General features: G+C 53.3%; 1 long non-coding RNA gene across 1 annotated transcript; it reads left to right on the top strand.

Annotated features, from left to right (window-relative positions):
* Positions 1–8686: 8686 nt before the first annotated feature.
* LOC146397910 (uncharacterized) lies at positions 8687–13461 on the top strand. The gene is made up of 2 exons (XR_014822547.1): positions 8687–9082; positions 10502–13461. It is a non-coding gene; the product is annotated as an uncharacterized LOC146397910 (long non-coding RNA).
* The last annotated feature ends 316 nt before the right edge of the window (positions 13462–13777 follow it).

Raw genomic sequence — 13777 nt, 5'->3', positions numbered from 1 at the left:
TGATACCGCGTGCGGGTTGGCCTTGTGGCCTGATGGCACCTTCCACTTGTGCTGGGGAAACATGATGGTTGGGGGAGGGGCAGAGGTGCCCTGACCCCGGGGGTCTTGCTCTTTGGCACTGGGGTCTTCTTTCGGACTCCCCTGCTTGCTCATGGCACTCAGTTGTTCATCGCCTAAATAAAGAACGTTTAGCTTCTGCCCCACACCCCCCTTGGCACTGCCGTTCCCCACGCATTGGCCCAGAACATGCTACCCTACGTTGGCATCAATTCACCGTGGATTTTCACCCACTGATCTTGTTGACAGTGTGATTCGGGGTCGTAAATATGGAGCCAGACAAAGCTATGAGAACGTGCTGGATCCAGGGGAGGCCACTTGAATCCCCACATGCAGCACGGCCCTGTCAGACCAGAGCATTAGAAAGAAAGCCAGTTAGCTGAATCCGATCCAGCGGTGACGTCTGGTCCTGGCCTCCCCAGGACCTGGCCTCCGTCTTGTGGTCCAAGGTGGCAGCTCCGTCTCCAGCCAGAAGGAAGCAGGAAAGGAACCGAGGCCATGCCCACCTCCCCAAACTGTGTACACGGCCCGTTCATAGCCATGTAGCTGCCATGGCCAGACCTTGGTCCCAGGCAGCGGGGGTAGGGGAATGCGTCTCTATTCTGCCTGACGGGATGTCCAGCCAGAAAGTGGAGGTGACGATGACAGGAAGGGATGAAGAAGAGACAGGACAGCGAGGGAATTGCCCCGGGGGGAGGTACAGGCTCCAATGGGACGGAAGCAGGTGTGAGAAAATACAGGGGCATGTGTGCCAGGCTACCCAGGCACCACGTGCCCTTGTGACCCTAAAACACTCAGCATGGCCACTCGTGTATTAAGGAGAAGTCAGATCTGGAGTCCAGTTGAAAGTCTGCCTTGCGAAGCAACTCGGTTCTCCGGGAGGAGAACTGTTTTCTTATTCCGCCAGAGTTTTGTTTTGTTTTGTCTTCTCCCTCCCCTCCCACGTGGGTGCAGAAGTTCCTGGGGCCAGGGATCAAACCTGCACCACAGCAGTGACAACCCTGGGTCCTTAGTCCATAGGCCACCAGGGAGCTCCTGGCAAGAGTCTTGTAATACTAGAAAAGCCTAGAATTAAATACGGAAGTGATGGAGGAATCAACCACAAATATTGGTCCTGAAGGATTAAGTGTGGAACAAAATTACTAGGCGTGTTTGGTACTTAAAGTGAAATATTAAGAGACTTTGGCACATTATCATAACTGTCAGCTTAGCCTTGTGATTCGGGTTTAAGGCATGTCGTGGGAGGTTGATTTTATACCTGCGATGTAAGTGGAACGTGTAGGAGCATTTTTCTCAAGCGGCACATGATTCGGAGACAGCCAAGAACGCCTGATACTCACCACATTCAAACTTGCTTTGTTCGATTTACTGCAACAAGTTTATTTGCCTGGGGAGCTTTTGCTCCTTGGAGATTTTTGAAGAAAATTTCAAAGATTATTTACAAATTTACAAATGTGGTTTAAAATGTTTAAGAGAGAGTTTCCTGGTGTCGCCGTGGCTTAAGGATCTGGCGTTGTCACGGCTGGGGCTCAGGTTTGATCTCTGGCCAGAGAACTTCTGCAGGTCTCAAGCTTGGCAAAAAAATAAATAAAGTAACATAAAATGTTTAAGGAAATCAGATTTATGAGGTCTGTAAATGAGACTGACTACATTAGAGAGGTTAATAGTTCAAACTGAGCTGTTCAAATGTTCATAGAACTAAGCTCCCTGAAAGTGATACCAAAAATGTCCTGAATTCACCAATCAGATGCTTTGATTTATAGACGGAGCTTCAAAATCTAAAGAAAACTGGATATTCAAATGTGTACTGAGGAGTTTCCTGGTAGCACAGAGGGTTGAGGACCTGGCGTGGTCCCTGCTGTGGCTCAGGTTTGATCCCTGGCCCTGGAAATTCTACAAGCCATGGGTGCGGTCGAAATAAATAAATAAATGAATATGCGAACCAATACTAATCTAATAATCGAAAATAAAATTAATTTGATATTCACTTAAAATAAAAAGCCAATGGTAGTTTTTTTGTTTGTTTGTTTTGTTTTTTGTCACAAAAGCCGCTTTCCAGCTCCTGCTATGATGCAGTGGGTTGATGATCTGGCTTGTCTCTGTGGAGGCGCTGGTTCGATTCCCAGTCCGGCAGCTGTAGCACAGGTCACAGCTCCAACTTGGATGTGACATAGGCTGTGGGTGTGGCCAAGCAGCTGAAAAAGAAAAAAACCAACAAAAAACCCCACAAAAGCTGCTTTCCAGAGCACCCCAAATGCCACGGACAGCTTTCCTGTGCTATTTGTACTCAAACCTTAGCCCACAAGACAGGCCCTCGCAGGACTGGCCCCAGTCACACGCTGTCCCCTGGGCCTGGGCCACAGCCCTGCCATCCAACGAGTCTCCTCTCGCACCCGAGGCAACCCCACGGGCGTTGCAGAGCCGCCCTGTGGTTTTGAGTGGAAATTACGGCTTCCTGATTGAATTCCTTTAAGACTCTTCGTGAGACCACGGACCCCTTTCTTCCCCTGAGTCTGGCTGGTTCAGATGCGTCTGCACATCTGGCTGCTTGGAGAAGCAGCAGGAGCCCCTTTATTCTGTCCCCGGGGTGGGGTGGGGGGCAGACTGGGAGGGGTGGAGGAGACTTTGAGGAGCTCAGAGAAGGGACCTCATCTGTCACAACCTCTTTTGCAACCCCCAAGGAATTCGCTGTTGGAAGGGCCTTTTTAGGGGTGACGATGCTGAGGTTATTAAAACTCAGAGAAATTCACTAAGTGACTAACTTGGGTGTTTTTTCCAGGGCTAATTTCCTCTTACCTTCGATTTTTAGACTTGGGGGACGCTTTCCGTTTGTCTGGGGAAAAAAAGATGCTGGCTTGTCTCCCTGTGACTCACCCAGGAATGCCAGGCAGCCCTCAGACGGGGGCCAGAAGCAGGAATGCCGTGTCCCTCTGCCGCCATCTGAGCATATTCCCAGGATGCCCACAGGAGGCGGATCAAGGGGACTATTGTTCCTCTTGGGGTTTCCAGTAAGACTCGGGCTTTCTGGAAACCTGCGATGAAGCAGAAGCCGTGGGAAGCGCTTGAACCCCCCGCCCCTTTGCCCTTTAGTCCAGCTCTTCCCCCCTCACCCATCCTCGCCCTGCAGCCCCCTTAGATGGTTTTCTTCCTTCTGCATCTTTCCTACCTCTTCTTTTATTTTTTTCTTTTTAGAGCTGCACCTGTGACATATGGAGGTTCCCAGGCGAGGGGGCCAATCAGAGCTTTAGCCACCAGCCTCCATCACAGCCACAGCAACGCGGGATCCGAGATGGGTCTGCGACCTACACCACAGCAACGCCGAGTCCTTAACCCACTGAGCGAGGCCAGGGATCAAACCCGCAACCTCATGAATACTAGTTGGGTTTGTTACCGCTGAACCTCAACGGGAACTCCTGCATCTTCGTTGCTTCTGCTGAAAAGACAGATTCCATGCAAGTCTGACTTGCTCCCATACCCCAATGTCAGTGCCCCCCACAGGGACGGGATCCACAAGAGAAGTCCCCGCCCATGAGCCTGGCTCCGCCCCCGAGGATGTCCAGGACCACGTGCGCGCAAGAGCTGCCGGGGTGCGTGGGAGCGGCCCCCACAGTCCATCTTTAGCTGCTCCTTGGAAGTAATGAAAACAGCCAAGGGAGGTGGATTAAAACAAAAGTTGTTACGTTTTCAAGCAGGGTGTTTGAGGCCCGCCCCCAGCCTAGGCAGGTTCCTGCCGGCAGGTCATTCCTTTCCGGTAGGCATAGCTTTCCTCCTGGAAGCACATCCTGGGAGGGAGGGAGGTGTTTGGAAAGCTGCTCAGCGGACCCAGTACCTGGGCCCTCAGTGCCAGACCCCCGACTCTCCTTCTGACGTGTCTCTAGCAGGCCACGTGACCTCTGCGAGGCTGAGGCTTCTGAAATCTGAGGTCCAGCCTGGATTTCTCTTCTAAGACCAGAGGTGGCAACAGCTGGACGGGCAGCCTGGGTCTCAGCTGCCCCAGCTGGCGCAGTGGAGCTGCCTGCATCTTTTTAATGTTAGTCTTATTTGTTAAAATTTGTTATTAGAGTTGATGTACAGTGTTGTGCCAGTTTCTGCTGTACAGCAAAGTGACTCAGACACACACACACACACACACACGCATGCACGCACGCACACACACATATATTCTTTTCAAAATATTTTTTTCTTTTTTCTTTTTTTTTTTCCTTTTTGGCTGCCCTGTGGCACGTGGAGTTCCCAGGCCAGGGATCAGATCCCAGCCACACTTGTGAGCTACCCTGCGGCTGCGGCAGTGGCGGATCCTTTAACCCACAGTGCTTGGCCGGGGATCAAACCTGCGTCTTGGAGTTCCCGTCGTGGCGCAGTGGTTAACGAATTCGACTAGGAACCAGGAGGTTGCAGGTTCGATCCTTGCCCTTGCTCAGTGGGTTAACGATCTGGCGTTGCCGTGAGCTGTGGTGTAGGTCGCAGACGCGACTCGGATCCCGTGTTGCTGTGGCTCTGGCGAAGGCCGGTGGCTACAGCTCCGATTCCACCTCTAGCCTGGGAACCTCCATATGCCGTGGGAGCGGCCCAAGAAATAGCAAAAAGACAAAAAAAAAAAAAAAAAAAAAAAAAAAAAAGACGAGGGAAAAAATTAATAAATTAATTAAAAAAAAAGAGTGTCCCTCTTATTAAAAAAAAAAAAAAAAAAACAAAAACCGCGTCTTTGGTGCTACAGAGACGCCACAGATTCTGTCTTGCCACAGTGGGAACTCCTATGCTATTTTCCCTCATGGTCTATCCCAGGGGCTTGGACATCATTCCCCGTGCTGAACAGTAGCTCTCTCTCTACCTGTTCTAAATGTCATAGTTTACAGCCACTAACCCCCAAACTCTGGTCCCTCCCAATCCCTCCCCCTCGGCCACCACCAGTCTGCTCTGTGTCTGTGAGTCTCGTTTCTCTCTGGGGTGGAGCCAGCTGTCACTGGCCTCCAGGAGGGCTGTCTAGTGACACGCTGGAGACCACTAGGGCCCCAGTGGGGCAGGTGCATTCTTTTGGACTGTTTTCTATTTGGGGCTTGGGGGACAGATCTGCTAGGTTCCTGTTAACTTGAAGAAAACTGTTAAATGATGCAGGTGATTCTATCTGATGGCAACGCAGTTGAATTTTGTCCTGTAGCGATGCTATCAGTTTTATCACCCTCAGATCACCACCGGCGGGAGAGTTTCACCGTGCTGCGGAGCCTGTGCCATCCGGTGTCATCGCAGCCGGCCTCCTGTCACAGACCAGCCTTTCATGTCCTCTGTACTTTTGGAACTGGCTTTGCCGTCCTGCTGGCTTCCTTGTTGCTGAGATCAAGAGGTCATTCACAGATGCTCATACTTTTGACTGTTAAATAATTCTACTTCCTTGAGGCGTCCTTCTCCCTCTCTCCCTCTCTCTCTCTTTTTGCTTCTAGGGCTGCAACTGAAGCATTTAGAGGTTTCTGGCTAGGGGCTGAATCGGAGCTACAGCCACCGGTCTACACCACAGCCACAGCAATGCAGGATCTGAGCCACGTCTGCGACCTACACCACAGCTCACAGCAATGCCAGATCCTTAACCCACTGAGCGAGGCCAGGGATCGAACCCACATCTTCATGGACAGTATGTCAGGTTCTTAACCACTGAGCCACAGCGGGAACTCCGCTTTGCCCTTTGATAAACGTGATTCTTTCACTAGCGCTCTGCTCCGAGCCCACGGAAGGGAGGGAGTGAAGGGAGGCAGGCTCACCTCGCAGGTTGTTATAGAAAAAACACCTGGCAGTTTGCTCTGCACATCATAGAAAGACCCAAAAAATAAAGCTCCCTGTTCCACAGATTTCTGCCTCCAAGGAGCCAGGCGAGTAGCGTGAGATTGGAGGCGAGGAGGCAGACGGAGAGGAGGAAGGGCTGGAGGAGGGCACGGCACCGAAGATGGACTTCTCCTGACCTGGCCCTGAGCCCTGAGTGGTGAGAGAACCATCTCTCCGCCCTCCGCAAACCCAGGGCTGCTGCGGTGCCACAGCTGACTTGTGGGCCTGGGCTCAGGATGCAGAATGAGGACAGGAAAGTCCACGGACCCGGAGCCAAGGCTGTCCAGGAGCTCCTGATCTCGGCCACCCGGGGCAAGGCTGGGCCCCGGGAGGTCAGGGAGTTTGGGGCAAACACAGAGCGCTCACCGTGAACTGCGCCCTTGACCTCTGACAGCTGGGGCCATGGTTCTCAACCGCCAGGCCACAGACCCCCGGGATATGTTCACTCACAGCCACCTGAGCGCCCTCAGAGCCTCACTGGAGAGGGGCCGGCCCAGGAATGTGCGAGAACAAGCTCCGGGTGGGGGGCTTCTGAAGCCAATGGTCCCTGGGCTGCTCCTTGGGCTCTCAGGAGTGTCCAGAGCAGGTAGAGGAGCCAGGAGCTGCCAGGGCCTTCTGCTGGGTCCCCCTGCTTTGGTTTTTCTCCAGAAACTTCCCTCACTTTGGAGTCTTTCTCCTGGGCCTACACATGGCTGTGGGCACCATCTTCTCTGCAGAGAAAACTCAGGAATCAGAGGTGGGGAGAAGGCCCCTGGGGTGTCACACCCCCCACCCCCGCCACATGCTGTCCTCTGACACCCCTATGCCTGCAGAGGAGCGAGTGGAGTGTGGGTCAGAGTGAAGAGAGGGAAGAAACTCCTGTCGGGGTGAACAGACAGGACAGGACACAGGGGTCCTGGGGAAGCGGGGTGCTGTCTCGCATGCACCCTCCTGGGCCAGGTGAGTCCTGGGCTCTGCAGCTTGACTGGGAATGGGGGGCAGGGGGGGTGGGGGGCAGGTCTGAGTTCATCTGGGTAGCTCAGCACCTAATATGGGCCTGACTGGGTCAGCACTGGGTGTGGGTGCGAGGTTTGAAAGATGGATGGTAGGATTAGGGGTGTGTGTGTGTGTGTGTGTGTGTGTGTGTGTGTGTAAATGGGCACTTGGTTGGGTGGGCGAGTGGGTAAATGGGTGGATGGATGGATGGTTAAGTGAGTGGGTGGATGGATGCATGGATAGAAGGTGATTGGCTGGTTGTGTGGGTGAGTTGATGGATGGGTGAATGGATAGAAAGATGGATGGATTCGTGGTTGGTTAGTTAAATGGGTGGGTAGAAGGCTAGGTGGCTGGCTGGCTGGCTGGCTGACTGTTTGTTTGGGTAGATGGATGGATGGATGTGTGATTGGTTGGTTGAGTGAATGGATGGATGGATGTGTGATTGGTTGGTTGGCTGGCTGGCTGGATCTTTGATGGATGGATGTTTGGTTGGTTGAGTGAATGGATGGATGTTTGGTTGGTTGGGTAGATGGATGGATGGATGTTTGGTTGGTTGGGTGGATGGATGGATGGATGTTTGGTTGGTTGGGTGGATGGATGGATCTTGGATGGATGGATGTGTGATTGGTTGGGTGGGTGGATGTTTGATGGATGGATGAATGGACAACCTTTACTTCTCTAGCTTGATGTTTAGATGGTGCTTCCCAGGGCTTTGCAGGTTCTAGATGTCTGAGGTCCCCTCATTTTGAGGCAGAATGCTTGTTACAGGGAAAGAGTGAGAGTAACTTGAGGGCCAGACAAGGATGAGAAAGGGATGGTGGGGGGTAAAAAGGGGGACACAGCATCGAGGAGGACAGAGAGAAGAGACTGGGAGGGAACCGGAGTCAGGCCACTTTGAAGGTGCACCCCACTGCTGACCCAATTACCTCTAATAACACCTTGTAGCTCCTTGGCGCCTTTCTCCTGGGACCTCAGAGCCTTTTATGGACACCATGGAACCTCACGACCTTCCATTGAGGCACATGCTGTTTTGGCCCTCATTACCATTTAATAGGCAAGGAGACCTGCAGAAGCGGAGGGCCCTGCCAAGGTCATGGGCAGCCACGAGGGATGGAGCTAGGCACACAGGGAAACGTCCCCTTCCTTAGCAGCCGTGTCCCAGGCCAGGTGAGCTGCCCGACCCAGGCTCTCCGAGAGCCCAACACACCTAAGAATGAGTCAGTCACCGGGTCTCACGACGCACCGTGAGGTCACAGATGTTACCAGCCTCGTTTTTCGAGCAGAGGACGCCCTGACTCGGGGAGGCAAGTGACTTCTCCTAAGTCACTCCATGTGTCAAGGCTAGAACCGGGACGGGGGGACTCCTGGACGGGGAGGCCAAGGTTTGTCCTTGGGCAGAAGAGAGAGCCACAGATCTGCCCAGCCCACTGTCTCCTCCTCCCGGGGGTCTGCCACTTGGGGCCTCCAGACCCCTGGCTCCTGGCCTCAGCTTCTTAGCTCATCCCTCCCTCTGCGCTGATGGGCTTCACTCCTCCCCGCTCCCCCTGCAGCCTAGTGCCTAGCCAGGCTCCTTGTCATCACCAGCAGGGCTGAGGGCTCCACGGGTCAGGGTCAGGGTCAGGCGGTGGGCGGGCGGTCAGGAGGTGGCATTCCTCAGGCCTGAGTCAAAGAGATAAAGCAGTTCTCCCTCCCCTCCGTGAAAAAATAAAATAGAATAAAACAACACCTACGCAATCCCCAACCCAGCGGCCAAGAATGTACCTGAAAGGGCATGATTTCTTGGCGCGCTTCCTTCCCAAGTACCCTTTGTACCTTCATTAAAATGAGAAAAATGCAGTGTATTCTTGAGCTCCCGTGGCCTCGGGGCGGTCCTGTGGAGACTGGTAGGGGCAAAGCCGCTAATCACCCTCGCCTGGGGCCTGGAGTCCTCCTGCCACTGGTTCCCAGGTTTTGGGGCAGGGAGGGAGCCGCACGGGGAGGGGTGCTTCTCACCTTGACCGCAGAAATAGGTCTAGGAGCCAGAGGATGAAGGCGTGGTGATGGGGGAGGGGGCGACCCAGTCTTCGGCCCAGGCTTGTGATCCTGCCTGCGCATCAAACCGCCAGTCAGCATCCTGCGCAGACCCAAGGCTCCCTGGACTCTGGTCCTGAACGACTTTGCAGCTTCGGGGGCAAAGCACAATTCTGCACAGAACAGGTGCTCCGTTCTCTTCGGCGAGAGGGAAGAGTGGACGCAGGTTGATGAAGGGATAATGGGCCATGAGGGTGGCTGGCTGGACGGATGATGGATGAATGAATGAGGGGAATGGGTGATGAAGGATGAATGGAGGGTGGATGGATAGAGACATGGGTGGATGATGGATGAATGGATGCCTAGGTGGCTGGATGGATGAAGGGCGCAGAGAGGCATGACCAGGATTCTAAGACACAAGGAGGAGATTCGGGTTCCTGCCCAGATCTCCATTATAGACCGTTTCAGAGCATAATGAAAAGGCCCACGCTTAATTATGGAGGGTGCAGGGAGAAGGACCCCCTGACCCCACAAAAACGGCCCACCCTGGACCCTTGGGCACCCCTCTCCCTTTAGGGGTGGTGGGGCTTAGACAGACAAGGGGCAGGGCAGGGAGCAGAGGGACCGAGGGAGGACGGGGAAGCTGAGAACCGGGGCAGCACGGCCTCCCTGCTCCCCGGCTCCCCCCGTTCCCCCAAATCAGGGCAGCTGGCCCCAGCCAGGCTGGCGAAGAGAGAGTCTAACCTGGGGCCTGGCTCTGCCCGGCCGTCAGGGGCTTCAGTGGCCCAATTACACCCATCCTTTCGCTGGCACTTTCATCTGGCTGGGTCACAGCAGAGGCTGTGATGATCTTTCTGCCTACGAGGGACAGAAAACTGGGGCATTCAGGACGTGCCTTTCAAGCTGTTGCATGACTTTACGAGCTACCAGTGAGGTTGTCAGAGCTGGGGGCAAGGAGCTCTAATTGCCTGCTGCTGCTGGAGGGTGGCCCCCTTCCTGGTCGTGGGGTGCCCGGGGGAGCAGGAGAGGCTGAGAGGTGAAAGGGGAACTGGGTCACCACCGTCCTGCCGGGCTAGGCTCCCAGGCCCCGGTGTCCGCGGCAACCTGCCTGAGCCAGCTCGGTGCATCTTCCGGTCGAGACTGATACCCACACGTGGCTTCATTTCCTCTGGTACCCACCTGGTCTGAAAGTGTACCTCCCTCTGCAGACAGAGGGGACTTTACCTGGAAACGAATGCGCTTAAGCCCCAGGGCCTTCTGCAGTACATCCCCCAAGAATGTGCAGGGCTTCTGGGAGCTATAGAGTGTTGTAGGCAGGGAGCAAGGCCAGAAGACAATCTCCAGAGCCATTTCTGGTAAACTGCCCAAAGAAATTGCAGAAGGACCGCATTCAAATATCCACAGCTTTCATCATTTCTTGTGCTTTGTTCCCATTCTGAATACGAACTCAGGAGTTCGCTGGGGGCCTAGTGATGAAGGATTCGACATTGTCCCTGCTGTGGCTCGGGTTCGATCCCTGGCCCGAGAACATCCGCATGCCATGGGCGTGGCCAAAACGTTTCCTTTTTAAAGAAAGTAAAATGCATATGAATTCACGTTTATACCTCATTTTAGATTTAATTGTGTTGTGTTCTTTTTCTTAAAGAGAGCCCCCAAACCGTATCATCTTCAGAACTGCAACACTGGTGGTGAATCAGGGCGGGCCCTACGACCCGTGGCCGGTGTCGCTGTAAGAAGCTGGAAATCTGGAGGCAGAGACACAGGTGGAGATGGAAGCAGACTGGAGGGACAGGCCTACAAATTGAGGACAGCAGGCCTGCTGGCAGCCGCCTGAAGCCAGGGTGGGGCGGCCGAGGAACCCCCAGAAGGAAGCCAGCCGGCTGACACCTTGGCTCGGGCTTCTGGCCCCTGACTTGTGAGAGAGACAAGTGTGTTCCTTCGAGCCCTTGCGTGCGGGGCTTTGCTACCGCTGCGCCCGGGACCTAACACCTTAGCGGGAGAAGGAAGGATCTAGCAGGATGCCAGAAAACGCCAGCGGGCCGGGAAAACGGATTTAGAGCATCATCCGTTCCCACGGGGCTCTCAGACGGGTTGGTGATGTTGACTCTCGAGCCTGGTGGTTTGGGCTGGCGATCGTGCGAGCGTGTACTTCACCGGGGAGGAGCTGGCTCCGGTCTGCCCCATGCCACCCTTCCTCCAGGCCGGGGCTTCCTCAGGAGCGCGGATGCTGCAAGACTCTGCCTTCTCCCTGGGAGTCAGAGCCGCCCACCCGCCCGCCCGGATGGCGGCTCGCCCTTTCTTAGATGCTTCATAAAGATCTCCAGGGCGCGGGTCCTGCGCAGAACTCGTGAGTCACCCGGGGTTTTAACGATGAGTGAGGGAGAGCCGGTTTCCCAGGGAGATTAAGCGGCAGTCGTGGCTGTGCCTGCCCGGCCAGGCCGCTGCAGGGCTGACTCACGTGGGCCCGGAAACCTCTCGATGCCCACGGCCTGAGAAAGCCAGAACCTGCAGGCCCCATTCCGCCGTCTCCACATGTTTGGGGGCGTTTCCCTATCGTGCTGTTTCTTTTTGTTGTTGTGAATAGTTCAGATTGCATAAATACACCTCTCTTTATGTAATCTGTATTGCAGATAAGTGTGTGTGCATGTATACATGTACGCGCCTAGGTGTATTATATAAAAATAGAGGAATATAGGTATGCATATATATCCAGAGAGGCCCGTATTTTTATTTATATATATGTTTATATCTAGATATATCTCTATTTTTCTTTGGCCACACCCATGGCATGCAGGATTTCCTGGGTCAGGGATCAAACCCTTGCCACAGCAGCAACCCGAGCCACAGTAGTGACAACACTGGATCCTTAGCCTGCCATGCTACCAGGGAACTCCCCTCCGTTTTTATATCTATCAATATATAGATATGGATATATACACACATGTGCACAAATACATCATATTTTAAATTTCTGTATATACATATAGAAATAAAAAATAAAAAATAACTGTGTATATATTAATATATATATTTTAAAATTTATGTATATATATAAATACAGGACCTAGATATATACCCATCCACCTGTACATATATACACACAAATATATGTACATATTTATACCCATGTATACATACTCCTAGGTGTGTGTGTGTATACAGATAGAGAGAGAGAGAGATGTATTTAGACATATATACCTATATATGGGCTACCTCTATTTCTATAGTCTGTACCATATGCTATACTCTATATACGTATTTATCAGTATATATCCCATCTCTCTGTCTCTGTATGTATAGATACACACAATATAGAGAGTATACCATTTATTGCCTATATCATAGATACAGTATAACAAGAAGGACTAAACCAGAGTGTTACAGATTTTTAAGCTCGGAGAACCTTTTTTATGGTGAAATACGGTAGAAATAAGTGCACAAGACAGAAAAGTGGGGCCCCATGAAAGATCACAAGGTAGAGGAACCCCACGTGACCCTCTGCCAGCAACCCCTGGGGGAATCCGTTCCCATGCCGTAGGAGAAACACCTGCTAGAACAGAAAGTCTGCTGTGTAGGGAGGTGTGCTAAGGTGATGCTCATGACTGGAAGGCCATCATGGTCAAGGTCAGGACGTGGAAAGGAGGAAAGGTGTGGGGGCGGGGAGAGCCCTAGGACCTTGTCCCCTCCCCCCCAGAATCTCCCTACACAACGTGATAGGTAGCAGCTCTCTGCTCTCTTCCTGGCTGTGTAGTATTCCGCACAGGCCAGCACCCAGCAGATCCGGCCTATCTCTGACGCCCTGGGTTGTGTGCAGTTTGGGTAGTTCACAGCCACTGTGGGTAGGTGGCTCTGAACGGCGTTATGTGGAGGCCAATGCTGTCCCCCGCCCTCTCTTCCTTCCTCTTCTCTCCCACCTGCCCTCCCACCCACTTTTCCTCCTCCCTTGCTTTCTTCTCCCCCACCCCCCCGCCACCATGCCGGGCACCTGGACAGGGCAGTGCAGTGCCCACTGCGGGGATGCGCCTGGGAGAGCAAGACTGTGCCTGACCATCTGAGTGCCCGCAACAGTGCCCCTTCTCAACACCGCTTCCCTTCACCCCAGTGAAGGTGCACTTCATACCCAATTTCCAGCCCTGGCTATGAAATCCTCCTCCCAGAAGGCATATGCTTGATGCAATTTGTAAGGAGTCGCCTGTGACCTGGGCTCCAAAAGGACACATCCTTGGCTAGGGTATCTCTCGTCTTGAGGGCCCCCTGGACTCCTCTAGACACTGTGATTCCTGCTCACCTTCCCTACCCACCCTTCCAGGAAGCCTCGCTGGGTTACCCTCGCCCTGTGAAGCCTCCTCCTAGTGCTTGCATGGCTCTGAAATTTACATCTCGCCTCTCAGCCCCTCCCTGCTTGCAGGAGAACACTTTCTGGATGGCCTGTTTCTCTCAAAGCTAAATATCCCCGTACCCTTCGGGCTGGGCGGTCCCCATCTCTGGCATCTCTTCCAAAGACAGGCTTCCCAAACTGCTTCAGGATCAATGGACAAAAAGAGTCATTACGTCATTATTGTATAATAATAATATGATAAATAAACCTTGGCATGTGCATTCAAAGAACGATTCAGCAGCTGTTAATAACCTGGGCACAATACCCATGGAATACAGTGAGGCGGCAAAGGCCAGGTCTAGCACAGAACTATGTTCAGAAAAATCTCAGACCCCAGGCATGTAAGGGCTGTTGGCACGGAAACCGCTCAGGAGGCACGCTCAGCCCTGTCAGCACTGCCCTTGGGGAGGTAAGCGGGCAGGTGGGGGAATCTTTCACTGCTTTCTCTCTCTCTCTCTCTTTTTTTTTTTTTGGCCACACCCCTGGCACGCAGAAGTTCCCTGGCCAGAGATCAATCCCAAGCCCCAGCAGCAGCCCAAGCCC

The sequence above is a fragment of the Sus scrofa genome, chromosome 13, assembly GCF_054392235.1.
Source record: "Sus scrofa isolate SSC_HxYL_T2T_F1_AM1 chromosome 13, Sscrofa_HxYL_maternal_Yorkshire_Landrace_v2.0, whole genome shotgun sequence".
Classification (NCBI taxonomy): Eukaryota; Metazoa; Chordata; class Mammalia; order Artiodactyla; family Suidae; genus Sus; species Sus scrofa.
Note: the sequence above shows the minus strand (reverse complement) of the source record. Positions and strands in the feature narration are given on the sequence as shown.